This window comes from Ictidomys tridecemlineatus, chromosome 8 (genome assembly GCF_052094955.1).
Source record: "Ictidomys tridecemlineatus isolate mIctTri1 chromosome 8, mIctTri1.hap1, whole genome shotgun sequence".
Taxonomy (NCBI): domain Eukaryota; kingdom Metazoa; phylum Chordata; class Mammalia; order Rodentia; family Sciuridae; genus Ictidomys; species Ictidomys tridecemlineatus.
In genome coordinates this window covers 40,537,571-40,555,963 of record NC_135484.1, presented here as the reverse complement: position 1 = coordinate 40,555,963, position 18,393 = coordinate 40,537,571, and the positions used below count along the sequence as shown (strand labels likewise).

The 18,393-nt window shown below is 39.3% G+C and overlaps 1 protein-coding gene across 4 annotated transcripts in view; it reads right to left on the bottom strand.

Moving 5' to 3' along the window:
* Positions 1–969: 969 nt before the first annotated feature.
* LOC144366061 (heat shock factor protein 2-like) overlaps positions 970–18,393 on the bottom strand; it is a 59,408-nt gene continuing 41,984 nt past the window's right edge. For all 4 annotated transcript variants that reach the window (XR_013424909.1, XR_013424908.1, XM_078019304.1 and 1 more), the window contains 2 exons: positions 15,641–15,706; positions 970–1,486 (listed from right to left, as the gene is read on the bottom strand). The gene's annotated coding sequence lies outside the window, so the exon portion shown is untranslated. The remainder of the gene's footprint in view (positions 1,487–15,640; positions 15,707–18,393) is intronic.

The window sequence follows — 18,393 nt, the reverse complement described above, 5'->3', positions numbered from 1 at the left end:
CTTATAAATGCGCTCTGTCAGTTTAGCTCCAAAATTGCTCTGGTCCCAATGGGTATGTCTGTTACAGCCCACGTGCTTCATCTCCTTGCTTTGTCCCCAACTCTACAAAACTGCCTCCTCATTAACTTGTTGGAATTTAAACACCTTGGAAAGCAGGGCCTTATCTTAACTCCTTCTGATCCTCAGAGGTATGGGAATTACATTTAGGATTGTTACTCCATAGTAGAAAATTTCTCAACTTTTTATTTCACTCTGGACTCTTGAAACCTGGATTATATTTGGCACTGATAAACAACAATAGGTTAAGTGGACATCAACCCATTGGCTCTAAAACAAATTTTCTTAAGTGAAATTTAAGCGGAATTTTTGAGCACTTAAATAAACTTCAATCAGAATTAACAAGGACCAAATAACGTTCAAATGAACTCGGAAATGTATAGATTAACAGCAAAAATTTACTTTTGGAAAGGGTAAAGATGGTTCTTTAGTGAAATCTAATCCATATTATAATTTGAATTCTGAGACTGATTAAGACTTTGTGATGGTTAATTGTATATGTTAAGTCGCCTGGGCTACGATGCCCAGATGCTTGGCCAACTTTTATTCTGGGTGTGTCTGTGCTGGTGTTATGGGGTGACATTTACTTTTGAATCGGGGACTTTTAGTTAAATAGATTCCATTCTCTAATGTGGAGCGAGACCTCACCTCGTCAACTGAATGCAACTGAATGGGACAAAAAGCCCACCTCTCCCAGACAAGAGGGAACTGTCCAGTGAACTACCTTTGGATTTCATCTACAACATTGATTCTTCCTGGCTCCACAGCACACTGCCTTGGGACTCAAACTAGGACACTTTCCTGGATCTCTAGCTCCTCCCAGCCAACCCTGCCCAATCCCGTGAGCCAATAGCTGACAGGCAAGTGCAGGGAAGAAGCAGAGGCCCTGCAGGGGGTGAGTGTGCTACTGGCTGCAGGTCCCTGGTCAAAGCGCAGGACAGGCTTCTGAGTTTACAGGCAGGGAGGGATGATTGGTGGTTGGTGGAGCCCCAGGAACCCCGCGCTCTGAGGAATTCTGAGCGCTTGGGTCATAATTGACCCCGGCAACGCCGGAGGACGTTTGGGGCAGAGAAGTGGATGGTGATGGACGCGCTTCTCAGAGCTGGTCCGATGGCTCGCTGAAGTGGCCACGATGTCGGCCTGGTTTGGAGGCCTGGGCTCAGGCTTGGGCCACTTCTTGGCTCAGGTGGGGAGCAGCTTGGCTTTCCTCACCGGCCATAGCTCCACCCTCACCAGGGACATGCTTCTGGATGACTTAGGAGACCCAGAAGCAGCTTTACATCATTGTCGGAGAAAGGAAATGGAAACCACTGATTCCACACTAAGATGTGAGAATGAAAGACCGAAAAAGTATTGTACTGACCTGGAAGAAAAGCATGAAGCGCCAGAGCTACAAAGAAACCATCAGTCTGTAAGTTGCCAAGATCAACTGCAACAGAAAGAGGTAGAGGTCAGCCATCTTAAAGCAGGACAGACTGTACTGCAAGATCAAATGTTCCAACTACGGGCAGCTGCTCAATCAGTACGCTCGGGAGCTTGTGGTGTGCCAACAACAACCGCACCGGCTCCGTTCGGTTCCCTGATCGGTAGTCATTCTTCAGCCTTTCGTGATGATGACACGGACTTTAGTGACATAATTGTATCACAACAAGAAACAAACAGATTATCAACTGAAGTTGCAAAACAGGAATCTGAAGTTGGCCACTCGAGGCAGATTGCTGAGGCTCAGGGAACACACCATTCTGACTCGAGTGAAATCTGCAAAGTACTAAATACTATCAAGACTCTTCAAGCAAACCACAGTCCAGACATAGATGATCATCAGCATGAAATTTCAGTTTGGGAGCAGAGTTCTACTGTGGCAGAAAAGGGAAGAACCCTTCCTCAGCATTCAGCAGTGGAAGAAGTGCTCAGGCTTCAACGAGCCCTGGCTGATGCGGAGAAGGAAATCGTGAGACTAAGTGGTTTAAACCAGGATAACCGCCTTGCTGAAGACAATCTGAAACTTAAAATGCATGTTGAAGCTTTAGAAAAAGAGAAGTCATCATTGAGTCAAGAAAAAGAGGAACTTCAGATGTCACTGTCAAAATTGAGCTGTGACTATCAAGTCATGAAAAGCAGAGCTTCAACAGACGTGAATTTGAATGTACAATTACTAGACTTAAAACTTCACTTGAAGGCAAAGGAGGAAGAACTGAATCAGACTACCAATGAGAAGAAAATGCTGATAGCTGAGTTAGAAGAACTGGATCATCAGAATCAGGAAGCTACAAAGCACATGATTTTGATACAAGATGAGCTATCCAAACAACAAAATGAAGGAGACCTTGTCATCAAGAAGTTGGAACAAGATCGAGATGATGGAAAAAAGAGAGTTCGTCAACTTGAGGATGAGCAAATGAACATATCCCAAGAGTTGCATGTGCAGAAGGAGAAGTTAACTGAGAATGCGCAGAGCCTCAGTGATTTGCATTTAACTAAGCAGAAGCTTGAAGGTAAAGTGGAAGATTTAGTAGATCAGCTAAATCAGTCACAAAAAAATAGTTTAAACCTCCAGCAGGAAAACCTGGGGCTTAAGGATCACATTAGACAACTTGAAGAGGAGCTGTCTGGATTTAAGAGTAAGTATCCAACTTCTCTGAACGAAGACTCGAACAGTCACTGGAAGGATGACATGCTTAAAGAACGAGAAGCTGAAGTGAGCAACCTAAGGCAAAATCTTTCTCAAGAGGAACAGCTCAATGAAAACTTAACGAGAGTTGCTGTTGAACTCAAGACGGAAAATGAAATGTTGATTTTAGCACGTGACGATGTAAGGCGTAAGTTGGAAGAATCTATTGCTGCTTACAATCAGATCTCTCAAGAAAGAGACACTATCACGGAGACTCTCCAAAGAGACAAAGAAGAGACTGAAGCCAAACTGCACCAGGCAGAAAAAAGACTGTTGGAAGAAGCAAATAATCACAGGCAGACTATTGAGGAACTCTCCAATGCACACAATTTGAAGACCTCTTACTTAAAGCTGAAACACGAATGTGCACTTCAACTCAATCAAGAGAAGGACTTTGAAATAGCAGGACTCAAAAAGAATATTGAGCAAATGACTGCTGATGAAAAAGAAACTGAGGAAATTTTGGCATCTTACATAGAAGAAGAGGAGCGATTGACACAAGTCATAAATGAGAAAGAAGTTTTTATTGAAAAACTCGAAGAAAAAAGTTCACAACTACAAAAGGATTTAGATAAGTGTTCTCAGGCCTTAAGAGAAAATGAAACTTTAAGGCAATCCCTTGAAAGAAAGGACAGAAGTCTTACCTACGTGAAAGCAGAAAACAACTATCTGCGAGTAGAACTGGAAATACTTCGGGAACAGCACAATCAAGCTGTACCAGTGGCTGAGCCTGAAGCTCTTGATGCTATCACAGAACTAGAATTGGAGGTATCTCAACTGAATATAGTCAAAAATCATCTGGAAGATGAAATTCAAGACCATCTGAATATAACTGAAAATCAAAACCAGCGTAAAATGCAACTACTTCAGTCTTTACAGGAGCAGGAGGAGGAAATGGATGAATTTAAGTACCAATATGAGCAGATGAATGCTGCGTATAGCCAGTTAATTTTAGAGGAGGAAATTAAGAACTTGCAGAAAACTATTGAAGAACTAAAAGCCCAGTTGCCTGGTGAGAGAGGAGATGCTCAAACATTGAATTCTGATATTTTTCAAGAGACCAAAGTAAAAATCCTAAGAGAAAACGAGGTTCAACACTTACGGGACCAAGAAGTACAGTGTGCCCTGTCATCAAGTAGCCTGAAAAGGGTTCTAGAGCACTTCCAAGAAGAAGAGAAAGCTCTGCATTCTGCCGAATTAGCCAAAGAAAAACAGTCAATAGCTGAATGGAAGAACAAGGCCGAAAAGCTAGAAGGAGAAGTAGCATCACTGCGGGAACGTTTGGATCAAGCGAATGCTCTGTTGGATTCTGCTTCCAGACCGAGAGAAGACTTAGATCTCGAGGAAGAACAGATGGAAGAACTGAAAAAACAAAAGGAGCCCCGAAAAGAAATGTTGGACCACGCACAACAGAAATCGTCCACTTTGGGCAACAGCGCAGAAGGAAAAGTGGACAAAGTCCTCATGCAAAACCTTTTTATCGCTCATCTCCAGACACCAAAAGGCAAACGTCCTGAAGCATTGCAGTTGATGGGGAGCATCCTGGACATTCCAAAGGACCAAATGCAGCACTTGCTGAATAAAGATTCTTATGGTGGTGTCGGTAAGTGGATGAGGAGTTGGCTTGGAGGGGCTTCAAAAAGTGTCCCCGACATACCTCTGAAACCAAATCAACAACCTGTGCTTCAGAGTTCTTTCCCAGAACTCTTTACCAGGAAATGTTAAAGATGGAGCCAAATTAAGAGCTGGCAGAAGCACCAACGGGAATCCACTCTTGGTTCCACGTTCTGCAGCTGTGCCTCTTAGTAACCTAGCTGGAGTTGGACTTGGTGGACCAGGGCATCCTCTTTTTAAACCCACCTTTACACCGTTGCCAGTGTCCCCGGACAATAGGGCCAGAGCTGTACTCCAGGATCTTCTAAATATTTAGCATTATTCTAAAGAAGCCATAACCCTTTTTTTTTTTTATGTTTTACAGCATGGCCTTTTGAAAAAGTACTCATGTGTTTGTAGACAAAAAGAGAAAGCAAAACAGCTGGTATATGTAAGTGGATAGCTACTGGGTATTTTATTTTATTTCTTTAGTTGTTGTTGTTGTTGTGATTTTTTGCTATAGTACTTTAAAAAAAAAATTTGTTTTGTTTTTTGTAGCACTTTTTGTTTATAGAATTTTGTTCCAATGTAGCAGATAATCATCACCAGTTATCAATTCTGATGTACTTTAGCGAGCAACTGTACAGAGCAGCCTTCTTGAACCACTAGTTCCAACCTCACTTAATGGCATTAAGATAAAAACGATACATGTAATTACAGGAAACAAGAAAAACCCAACCCATAAGAAGGATGTCTCCGATTTAGAGTACATGAAAACCAAATATAGTGTTGCAAAACGTTGAGAATATTTAGTTTATCCAAGATAACACTGTACAACTACCAAGCGAAAATTCCAATGGGGAGGACCTAAACAGGAAGCTTAGTGGATAAATTCTAAGATGCCTTGAATCCAAATTCTATGACCCCTATCCATTTTGCCGATTTCCATTTCTCTACGAAAGTCACTTCACATTAATTGAGTTTTCCAGATGATAAACATGTCCAGAAGGAAGAGTATTTCTGAGTCAACCCCAAAGTGGGATCACGTGATCCATTGCCAATGGAAAAGTTAATTAGTAAGAATGTATCATTAAATATCTGGACTGCTTATCTACATACTATTGGGGGCTCTACAATAATTCTTATAAACACATTTTATAAAACATTGGATCAAAACAAGTTGGGGAGAGAAATAAGCTAACAACAGTTTTTGAAAGATGAAAAGCTTTAAAATAGGAGTAGTTACAACCTTTTGATAAATTAAGGTAAAAGATGAATCAAAAGTTTCTAGCTTAAGTAGGTGAAATCAGAGAAGAGAAAAAGCAGATTGCATAGCACATACTTCTCCGACACCTGTAGTTTCTAAAACCATTCAGAACCTTTTTATTAAAATTAATTTAAACAAAATTTAATATATTTTGAAATACAAATTATACTATCATTTAATATAAATTAATCTAATTTAAATTAATCTTATTAGTAGTATTATTTAAATTTCTTTTATTAATACTATGGTTTGATCTAAATTTATTTTATTAATTGATATTGTTTATATTAAATTATCAATAAATATTAAATTTATTGATAATTTAATATAAATTCCATTTATATTAAATTATACTATGATTTATATTTAAAAATTCATTAAATTTTATTTAAATTAATACAATTTAACAAAGTAAATTTAACATAATATAGATTGAATTATTTAATATCGACTATATAACTTAATATAAATGTCAATAAAGTTAATTTTAATAAAAATGCTCTTAGTTGTTTTGGAAATTACAGGTGGCAGTGAAGTATTAGCAATATTATCTTCTTTTTTTCTCCTCTTTGATTTTACCTAACTTAAGCTAGAACCTTTTGGTTTATCTTTTGTTTTACTTTACAAAAATAAAAAAAAAAAAAAAGGAAGAAAAACACCTAGTAGCTACACACATATCAGCTTTTCCTTTCTTATTTCTAAATTTCACCTTAACATTTACATTATTTGACCAAAATTAAGACGCCACCAGTTGTTAGGCATGAACAAAATCACTGAAACAACAACTGGAGGACGCATCCCAGAGTCACATTGGCCAAGTATTCAAAACATATAAATGTCTGAGAACTGATGAGCTCTGATAGTAAAGTTTCCAACCTATGAAAAGTTTCCAAATGCTATGGAAAATGATGACATTTCTCTTTTTGTGTTTTTAAGCTGAGAACCTAAGGTATGTTATCAGAAATTGTATGGAACTCAAGTCTTTAAATTTCTTATTTTTCCTGTACTGTAGACAAAGAGACTCACAATTCCTTGAGCTCTACTAGCATTTTAGTGACAGGAAAAAATTCAATGATGCATAGTTCTTTATCTGCATTCAATGTCTATCAATCTTACATACTTTGGGAAGGGTCACAAGCCACAGCCCTTATGCCTCCTGCTCTATTTCAAAGCTTCCAGCGTCAGTTGCAACAATTCTAGGAAACACTGGGAATACTCTATGGTACAAAATGCACAATTACTTTTATTTGAAAGCATCTCTAAGACATGAGTCATTACGTGACTTTCTTGTTCTAAGTAAATTTACTGAATTATTATTAAGTGATAACATAGTAAGCCAAAATGAAAAATGAAAGCATATGCTTCAAATCAGAGCAAGGAAGAAATAAGAAGGTATGATGTGTGGTAAAAACACACGAACATGCAAATATTATCCAGCCTTCTTACGTCAAATTTCCTCTTTTTTATTTATTCATTTTTTGGAGGTTACATTCTTGCATGATATGCATGGAACAACTTTTGGGGGGATACAATCAGAAATGCAGCACTAAAATCTGCCTTCCTGTAACATCACACGGCTTACTCCCGAGAAGAATATCAAACTATATATTTGGCTTCCACTTGCCAAATTACTTGGAATCTGATTCCAGTAGACTTCACATGGTTGGGAAAAGCAGAGTTCAGATTTGTCATGAGAGATTTTTATATATTCTGCTCACTCCATCGTGTCTAGGTGAGCCTTTGGGTTTCAATGCCTGGAAACTCACTTCTTATATTTCTGAATTTAAGAGCTCTTGGAAACGGCGACCTCACTGCATTCTTGAGAAAAATATGTTATACAGGTACTCAGAAAATCACAAAGATTAATATAGATTCAAGATTTTTTTTTTTTTTTAAGACAAGGGGTTTAATGGAGAAAACAGCAAGATAGCCTTAGAAATTTCATACTCCCTGCATTCTTAGGAAAAGCTTCTATATTGTAAAGAATAACACCAAACAGAAAAGTTCCTAAGAAAATATTGTGCTTTCAGTTTCCTTGTCTCATAAATTTTATTAAAGTTTCATTAAAGACCCTGTATTTGCTAGCCTTTTTATTAAATACTTTTTTGAGATATTCTATTAATGTCTATGACTGGATTTTATTTGGTCTCACATTAATGTCGCTCCCTGTGACAAAGGGTACATGGGAGGCAGGCAGGATCAGCCTGTCCTCTCCGAGGCACCAGCTGTCCCAACCAGGCTCTGACAGAGGTAGTGAAGGTCGCTAGCGTCTCCTGGACTGAGCGAGAGGGTAAGTATCTGAGTAATATTAATTGTGTATAAATGCCACATTTTTTATGCATTCATCTACTAAGTTGTTTCCACAATTTAGCTAATGTGAATTTTGCTGCTATAAACATTGATGTGGCTGTGTCCCTGTAGTTTGCAGTTGTTAAGTCCTTTGGGTATAGACCAAAAAGAGGGATAGCTAGGTCAAATGGTGGTTCTACTCCCAAATTTCCAGGGAATCTCCAAACTGCTTTCCATATTGGCTGCACCAATCTACAGTCCCACCGACAGTGTAGGAGTGTACATGTTTCCTGAAATCCTCACCAACACTTATTGTTGTTGTCTTCATAATAGCTGCCATTTTCAAAAATCGCTGACATTCTAACTGGAGGGAGGTGCAATTAAACCCCTATCTCTCACCATGCACAAAACTCCACTCAAATGATTCAAGGACCTAGGAATAAAACCAGAGACCTTGCATGTAACAGAAGAAAAAGTAGGCCCTAATTCCAATCATATGGGATTAGTCCCAAAATTCCTTAATAAGACTCCTATAGCACAAGAATTAAAATCCAGTATCAATAAATGAGATAGATGCAAACTAAAAAAGTTTCTTCTCCACAAAACAAACAATCTGGGAGGTGAATAGAGATCCTACATCTTGGGAGAAAAGTTTTGCCCCATCACACATCAGATAGAGCACTAATCTCTAGGGTATAGAAAGAACTCACAAATCTAAATACACACACACACACACACACACACGCACACACACACACAAACAAACAAACAAACAAACAAATAAATAAAATGACCCATTCAATAAATGGGCCACAGACCTGAACAGACACTTCTCCCCAGATGATATAAAATTAATCAACAAATAGATGCAAATATGCTCATCATCACTAGCACTTAGAGAAGTGAAAATCAAAACTACACTAAGATTTGAAGTTCAATCTTAAAGGCTGAAAATGAGCATGTTTCACCTCTCTTTCTCCTTCTACCACCAAATCCTCATAGAAATTAGAAGAGGACATTTGAAATGCTCAGTGATCCAAAATAAGAATGAGAATTTCAAGGACTGAACACAAAAATAGATTATGAAAGAGTAGATCAAGTTGAAAAGACAAAAGCAAATATAGAACGTGCAAGAAAACAGTTCACTTCCAGAAGCTGAGAGGTAACAGGCTGCTTCATGCTTTCAGTATTACATACCAGGGATCACAGAGCACAGGACAACAATAAGATAGTTATCTGGGGTACCACAGCGTGGGGTATATAGAGCAAAAACATGGGAAACCCTGCAGATTAAAAGGCATAAACTGAACATCCCTCTCTCAGAACCCAAACAAGGAACCACCAACAAGCAGGGAGGGGATAGAGAAGAGCTGTGTAATGCACTTAAGAAGCCTGACTGAGTAGCTATACCAAGAAGTTGTACCATGCACACAAAACTACATATCATGTTCAAACACACAGGCTACAGCCACCAAAATTTACCATGCCCTAGACCACAATGAAAACGCCAGCCAATTCCGTAAAGGTGTTATCACACACGCTGCAATTCCTTGTGCATCTAAAATTAGAAGAATTTTGACTCCTCAAAAAAAAAAAAAAAAAAAAAATTCCATATACAATGAAATTAGGGCCATAGAAACAATTCCAAATAATTGTTAGATTAAAGCAAAAATCAAGATGGGATTAAATTAAAATACTATAATAGTCATCTGGTGAGTATGACAGAAGCAACAGGGATTTAGATATATGTATTTGAAAAGAGATTGAAATCAAACGGCATATGCTTTTAACATAAAAACATAATACCTGGATACTGGATAAAATAATGTCAATGTTAAGGCAAAATTTAGAAAAAACAAAGGAAAAGCTGATGTGTGTAGCTACTGGGTGTTTTGTCTTCCCATTTTTATCTTGGTAAATTAAGATAAAAGATAAACAAAAGTTTCTAGCTTAAGTTAGGCAAAATGAGACAACAGACAAAAGTAGAATATATAGCTAATATTTCTCTGATACCTGTAGTTTCTAAAACCACTAAGAGGATTTTTATTAAAATTAATTTTATTAATATTTTTATTATATACTTAATATTAAATGACTTAATCTATATTAAATGTTATTTAAATTCACTTTGTTAAATTGTATTAATTTAAATGAAGTTTAATGAATTTTTAGTATACTGATTTTAAGTCCTCTAGTTATAAACCAATGAGTGGGATAGCTGGGTCAAAGGATGCTTCCGATCCCAGTTTTCCGAGGAATTTTCATACTGCTTTTCAGACTGGCTGCATCAATTTGCAGTGCCACCAGCAATGTATACGTGTACCTTTTACCCCCACATCCTCGCCAACATTTATTATTGCTGATATTCTTGATGATTGCCATTCTGATTGAAGTGAGATGAAATCTTAGAGTAGTTTTGATTTGCATTTCTCTCATTACTAGTGAAGTTGAACATTTTTTTCATGTATTTATTGATTGTATTGCTTCTTCTGTGAAGTGTCTGTTCAATACCTTGCCCTTTACATTAAAAAATATATATATTGTGTATTGCTGGCAAAAATAGAGTATCATTGAATAGTTCCAAAGTTTAGAGACTTCTAAAAAAGTGGCTTTTATAGACTTTCATGAGTTGAAAACTAGTTGTATTTCTAATAGGGTAGAGCTCAGTAATCACTATGTTGCCATCAAGAAAGCCCTGCAGATGTTTGCCCAGTGGAATGAAAAAAAAAAAAAAAAAAAAAAACCAGAATTGAGAACATCATCCAGGCAAATCAGTAGGCAACTGATTCTAGTTCGAGGTAGACAATTAATCTGTTGAAGAATCTACTTTCACAGTTTGTATATAACATTTATGGACTATTTTACATTCTATTTTAAAAATATTGATTATTTAGCCTTTAGTGGACACAACATCTTTATTTTATTTATTTTTTTAGGTAGTGCTGAGGATCAAGCCCCATGCCTCACGCATGCTAGGTGAAGGAGCTACTACTTGAGCCACATCCCCAACACTCTCTTAAATTCTTATTTTCACCTTGCTTCCTTATGATAATGAGAATTCAAATTTATGGGTAATATATCATTCACTGAACAACTTGTCAGTCCAAATCAATCCTTCTACTACTGTATTGTCACTGGAGTGTTATGTTAATCTTCCTACAAACGTGTGCGGAACATTTCATTGATTATGCCAATTCTTAAAAATACAAATGTGCCGAGCCCTAATATCCAGAGTATACAAACAACTCAAAAATTAAACATTAAGAAAACAAACAACCCAATCAACAAATGGGCCAAGGACCTGAACAGACACTTCTCAGAGAAGGATATACAATTAATCAAAAAATACACGGAAAAAATGCCCACCCTCTCTAGCAATCAGAGAAATGCAAATTCAAACCACTCTAAGACACCAAATCAGTCCAGTAAGAATGGCAGCCATTAGGAAGTCAAACAACAACAAGTGCTGGCAAGGATGTGGGGGAAAAGGTACACTTGTACATTGCTGGTGCGACTGCAAATTGGTGCAGCCAATTTGGAAAGCATTATGGAGATTCCTGGGAAAGCTGGGAATGGAACCACCATTCGACCCAGCTATTCCCCTTCTCGGACTATTCCCAAAGACCTAAAAAGAGCATACTATAGGGATACAGCTACATCAAGGCTCATAGCAGCACAATTCACAATAGCTAGAATGTGGAACCAACCTAGATGCCAGTCAACAGATGAATGGATTAAAAAAATGTGGCATTTGTACACGGTGGAATATTACTCAGCACTAAAAAATAACAAAACCACGGCATTTGCAGGGAAATGGATGGCATTAGAGGAGATTATGCTAAGTGAAGTTAGCCAATCCCTAGAAAAGAAATGCTGAATGTCTTCTTTCATATAAGGAGGGGGACTCAAAACAGAGCAGGCTGGAAGAGCATGAAAAGAAGATTACCAATTGGAAGGGACAAGAGGTGGGAGGGAATGGGAGAGAGAAGGGGAATTTCATGGAAATGGAAGGATACCCTCATTGTTATACAAAATTACATATAAGACGATGTGAGGGGAAAGGGGAAAAAAGGAGAGAAATGAATTACAGTAGCTGGGGTAGAGAGAGATTATGGGAGGGGAGGGGACAGAAGGGGGGATAGGGAGGGAATAGAAAAGGCAGCAGAACATAACAGACACTAGTATGGCAGTATGTATCAACTTGGACGTATAACCAATGTGATCCTGCAAACTGTACACGTGGTAAAAGTAAGAATTCATACCCCACTTGAATCAAATGTATGAAATATGATATGTCAAGATCATTGTAATGTTTTGAGCAACCAATAAAAATTTAAAAAAAGAGACAAGAAGAGACGAGGCCCACATTGAAGAGATTTAAAAATTCTACTGAAATCTATAAGAAAATGTTTGAATGAATTATGAGGTATTAAAAGAAGTACAAACTTAATGTCTTGCATAGAATTTATCACCCTATGTTTATAGACTCAAAAAGCTTTCATTATTTTAACCTTCAACGGTGTTTTAACAAAGCCACATTATTAAGGGCTCTCTACTTCTGGCTTATTCTTTCTTACTCAGTCTTTTGCCCCATATGAGATCCTCACCACCACAGTCGTCAATGGCTGACCTCGTATTATAATTCAAGGATCACTCTAAGGAACATCTTCTCCACTGATTGACTGTATTCAATTGCACTTCACAGCAGGAAATGTATATAACACAGCTTTATGTTGTTCACAGTATCTATCACAATACCTTGTGCTTTTTGGGCACTGAATATATGTATAAGGATACCCTTATGATTATTGGATGCTTTTTGTCACATGTGCTCGCGAATGAGCCGGGGTTTTCCCTCCATATCCCCCATAGCTTCCAGGAACATTCCAAACATTCTCTTTGGAAGAAGAGAAATGCTTTCATTTGGATGGTCAGTTTCGAATACAGTAGGTAGGTTTCTCTCTCATAATAGAAATATAAAATGACAAACAGCTGTGGTCAGAGCGAACCATGCCAGAAGACTGAATCTGAGTGATCAGAAATGCCTTTCAGCAGGAGGAGCAACCACCACTGGAACCAGATTCAAGCCAAATGTGATAGGTCTTACACTGAAAAAGGATCATTATTTGTGATTGAAAACAATAAACAAACACAGAACACCTAAAGAGAAGGAGGCACCCTGCTATAATTTGGATCTGGAATGTTGCCCAAAGGTCATGTGTTGAAAGCTTGGACCCCAACCTACCAGCATTCAGAACGGACTCTACAGAAAGGTGAATCGAATCCTGAGCTCTAACCTCATCTGTGGATCAATCCACTGATGGGTTCATGATTGGACAGGACTATTGGGAGTTGGTCAAAACTGTGGGGGCGGTAGGGCCTAGTTGGACGGTAGGCCATTGGAGTTGATTCCCTGGACGGGTACATCATATTCCTCAGTCCTCTCTTCCCCTCACCATTTCCCTGATCTCCATGAGTTGAGAAGCTCTGTTTTGAAGCCAGGCTCTCTGCCATGGTAATCTGCCTCACTTCAGGCCACAGCAATGGAGCCTGAAATTGAACCAAAATAAATATTTACTCATTTAATTTTCTCAGGTATGTTGTCAAAGTGATGAAAAAGTCTTCTCACACACACAAACACACACACACACACACACACACACACACACACACACACAGGAGGAATGGTCTAAAGGGAGAAAAGGACACTTGGTATTGTTGACGCCTTCTTCAACAGTAGACACAGCTGGGGTACAGCGTGGATTCTCACTTCAGCAGATGCTAAAAGGGGCTTAAATTTTTATATTAGTCTTTTATGAGGAGAGACTGACTAACACAGGCCTGACTTCTCTCTCAGATTTGGAGATGAATAAGAAGGACCAAGAAGATTTCCTTTTCTAGCCCAGGACACAAATGCAGTCACTAGTTTCTGATAGCAATCGGAGTAATTATGTCTACTTGCTCTATCTTGAAGGCAAGAGACATTATGAGGTGATTCATATAATCCTTAGGATCTACTTAACCATTAATTTTCCTAAAATTCTTCCTTTTTTTAAATTTTATTTCTGCCACCTTGAGGTTTTGTTTCCTGAACAGACATAGAGAAAGAACAGCTCAAGGAAAAGAGTCTCCTGAAAATGGGCTCTGGGAAGAGAGTAATGGGAGCAAACCCAAACCCCTTCTAAAGGGTAATAAGGAAAATGATCCTAAACAAAACAAAAAGCAAATAGGAACAAAGTGGCAGCAGGCTCTGTTTGTTGGCCACTTTCTCTGCACCAGCCATCAGGTGAGAACTACACACTATGTTGTCATTTACTGTTCAACTCATGCTTGTGAGAGAGGTCTTATAAATGCGCTCTGTCAGTTTAGCTCCAAAATTGCTCTGGTCCCAATGGGTATGTCTGTTACAGCCCACGTGCTTCATCTCCTTGCTTTGTCCCCAACTCTACAAAACTGCCTCCTCATTAACTTGTTGGAATTTAAACACCTTGGAAAGCAGGGCCTTATCTTAACTCCTTCTGATCCTCAGAGGTATGGGAATTACATTTAGGATTGTTACTCCATAGTAGAAAATTTCTCAACTTTTTATTTCACTCTGGACTCTTGAAACCTGGATTATATTTGGCACTGATAAACAACAATAGGTTAAGTGGACATCAACCCATTGGCTCTAAAACAAATTTTCTTAAGTGAAATTTAAGCGGAATTTTTGAGCACTTAAATAAACTTCAATCAGAATTAACAAGGACCAAATAACGTTCAAATGAACTCGGAAATGTATAGATTAACAGCAAAAATTTACTTTTGGAAAGGGTAAAGATGGTTCTTTAGTGAAATCTAATCCATATTATAATTTGAATTCTGAGACTGATTAAGACTTTGTGATGGTTAATTGTATATGTTAACTCGCCTGGGCTACGATGCCCAGATGCTTGGCCAACTTTTATTCTGGGTGTGTCTGTGCTGGTGTTATGGGGTGACATTTACTTTTGAATCGGGGACTTTTAGTTAAATAGATTCCATTCTCTAATGTGGAGCGAGACCTCACCTCGTCAACTGAATGCAACTGAATGGGACAAAAAGCCCACCTCTCCCAGACAAGAGGGAACTGTCCAGTGAACTACCTTTGGATTTCATCTACAACATTGATTCTTCCTGGCTCCACAGCACACTGCCTTGGGACTCAAACTAGGACACTTTCCTGGATCTCTAGCTCCTCCCAGCCAACCCTGCCCAATCCCGTGAGCCAATAGCTGACAGGCAAGTGCAGGGAAGAAGCAGAGGCCCTGCAGGGGGTGAGTGTGCTACTGGCTGCAGGTCCCTGGTCAAAGCGCAGGACAGGCTTCTGAGTTTACAGGCAGGGAGGGATGATTGGTGGTTGGTGGAGCCCCAGGAACCCCGCGCTCTGAGGAATTCTGAGCGCTTGGGTCATAATTGACCCCGGCAACGCCGGAGGACGTTTGGGGCAGAGAAGTGGATGGTGATGGACGCGCTTCTCAGAGCTGGTCCGATGGCTCGCTGAAGTGGCCACGATGTCGGCCTGGTTTGGAGGCCTGGGCTCAGGCTTGGGCCACTTCTTGGCTCAGGTGGGGAGCAGCTTGGCTTTCCTCACCGGCCATAGCTCCACCCTCACCAGGGACATGCTTCTGGATGACTTAGGAGACCCAGAAGCAGCTTTACATCATTGTCGGAGAAAGGAAATGGAAACCACTGATTCCACACTAAGATGTGAGAATGAAAGACCGAAAAAGTATTGTACTGACCTGGAAGAAAAGCATGAAGCGCCAGAGCTACAAAGAAACCATCAGTCTGTAAGTTGCCAAGATCAACTGCAACAGAAAGAGGTAGAGGTCAGCCATCTTAAAGCAGGACAGACTGTACTGCAAGATCAAATGTTCCAACTACGGGCAGCTGCTCAATCAGTACGCTCGGGAGCTTGTGGTGTGCCAACAACAACCGCACCGGCTCCGTTCGGTTCCCTGATCGGTAGTCATTCTTCAGCCTTTCGTGATGATGACACGGACTTTAGTGACATAATTGTATCACAACAAGAAACAAACAGATTATCAACTGAAGTTGCAAAACAGGAATCTGAAGTTGGCCACTCGAGGCAGATTGCTGAGGCTCAGGGAACACACCATTCTGACTCGAGTGAAATCTGCAAAGTACTAAATACTATCAAGACTCTTCAACCAAACCACAGTCCAGACATAGATGATCATCAGCATGAAATTTCAGTTTGGGAGCAGAGTTCTACTGTGGCAGAAAAGGGAAGAACCCTTCCTCAGCATTCAGCAGTGGAAGAAGTGCTCAGGCTTCAACGAGCCCTGGCTGATGCGGAGAAGGAAATCGTGAGACTAAGTGGTTTAAACCAGGATAACCGCCTTGCTGAAGACAATCTGAAACTTAAAATGCATGTTGAAGCTTTAGAAAAAGAGAAGTCATCATTGAGTCAAGAAAAAGAGGAACTTCAGATGTCACTGTCAAAATTGAGCTGTGACTATCAAGTCATGAAAAGCAGAGCTTCAACAGACGTGAATTTGAATGTACAATTACTAGACTTAAAACTTCACTTGAAGGCAAAGGAGGAAGAACTGAATCAGACTACCAATGAGAAGAAAATGCTGATAGCTGAGTTAGAAGAACTGGATCATCAGAATCAGGAAGCTACAAAGCACATGATTTTGATACAAGATGAGCTATCCAAACAACAAAATGAAGGAGACCTTGTCATCAAGAAGTTGGAACAAGATCGAGATGATGGAAAAAAGAGAGTTCGTCAACTTGAGGATGAGCAAATGAACATATCCCAAGAGTTGCATGTGCAGAAGGAGAAGTTAACTGAGAATGCGCAGAGCCTCAGTGATTTGCATTTAACTAAGCAGAAGCTTGAAGGTAAAGTGGAAGATTTAGTAGATCAGCTAAATCAGTCACAAAAAAATAGTTTAAACCTCCAGCAGGAAAACCTGGGGCTTAAGGATCACATTAGACAACTTGAAGAGGAGCTGTCTGGATTTAAGAGTAAGTATCCAACTTCTCTGAACGAAGACTCGAACAGTCACTGGAAGGATGACATGCTTAAAGAACGAGAAGCTGAAGTGAGCAACCTAAGGCAAAATCTTTCTCAAGAGGAACAGCTCAATGAAAACTTAACGAGAGTTGCTGTTGAACTCAAGACGGAAAATGAAATGTTGATTTTAGCACGTGACGATGTAAGGCGTAAGTTGGAAGAATCTATTGCTGCTTACAATCAGATCTCTCAAGAAAGAGACACTATCACGGAGACTCTCCAAAGAGACAAAGAAGAGACTGAAGCCAAACTGCACCAGGCAGAAAAAAGACTGTTGGAAGAAGCAAATAATCACAGGCAGACTATTGAGGAACTCTCCAATGCACACAATTTGAAGACCTCTTACTTAAAGCTGAAACACGAATGTGCACTTCAACTCAATCAAGAGAAGGACTTTGAAATAGCAGGACTCAAAAAGAATATTGAGCAAATGACTGCTGATGAAAAAGAAACTGAGGAAATTTTGGCATCTTACATAGAAGAAGAGGAGCGATTGACACAAGTCATAAATGAGAAAGAAGTTTTTATTGAAAAACTCGAAGAAAAAAGTTCACAACTACAAAAGGATTTAGATAAGTGTTCTCAGGCCTTAAGAGAAAATGAAACTTTAAGGCAATCCGTTGAAAGAAAGGACAGAAGTCTTACCTACGTGAAAGCAGAAAACAACTATCTGCGAGTAGAACTGGAAATACTTCGGGAACAGCACAATCAAGCTGTACCAGTGGCTGAGCCTGAAGCTCTTGATGCTATCACAGAACTAGAATTGGAGGTATCTCAACTGAATATAGTCAAAAATCATCTGGAAGATGAAATTCAAGACCATCTGAATATAACTGAAAATCAAAACCAGCGTAAAATGCAACTACTTCAGTCTTTACAGGAGCAGGAGGAGGAAATGGATGAATTTAAGTACCAATATGAGCAGATGAATGCTGCGTATAGCCAGTTAATTTTAGAGGAGGAAATTAAGAACTTGCAGAAAACTATTGAAGAACTAAAAGCCCAGTTGCCTGGTGAGAGAGGAGATGCTCAAACATTGAATTCTGATATTTTTCAAGAGACCAAAGTAAAAATCCTAAGAGAAAACGAGGTTCAACACTTACGGGACCAAGAAGTACAGTGTGCCCTGTCATCAAGTAGCCTGAAAAGGGTTCTAGAGCACTTCCAAGAAGAAGAGAAAGCTCTGCATTCTGCCGAATTAGCCAAAGAAAAACAGTCAATAGCTGAATGGAAGAACAAGGCCGAAAAGCTAGAAGGAGAAGTAGCATCACTGCGGGAACGTTTGGATCAAGCGAATGCTCTGTTGGATTCTGCTTCCAGACCGAGAGAAGACTTAGATCTCGAGGAAGAACAGATGGAAGAACTGAAAAAACAAAAGGAGCCCCGAAAAGAAATGTTGGACCACGCACAACAGAAATCGTCCACTTTGGGCAACAGCGCAGAAGG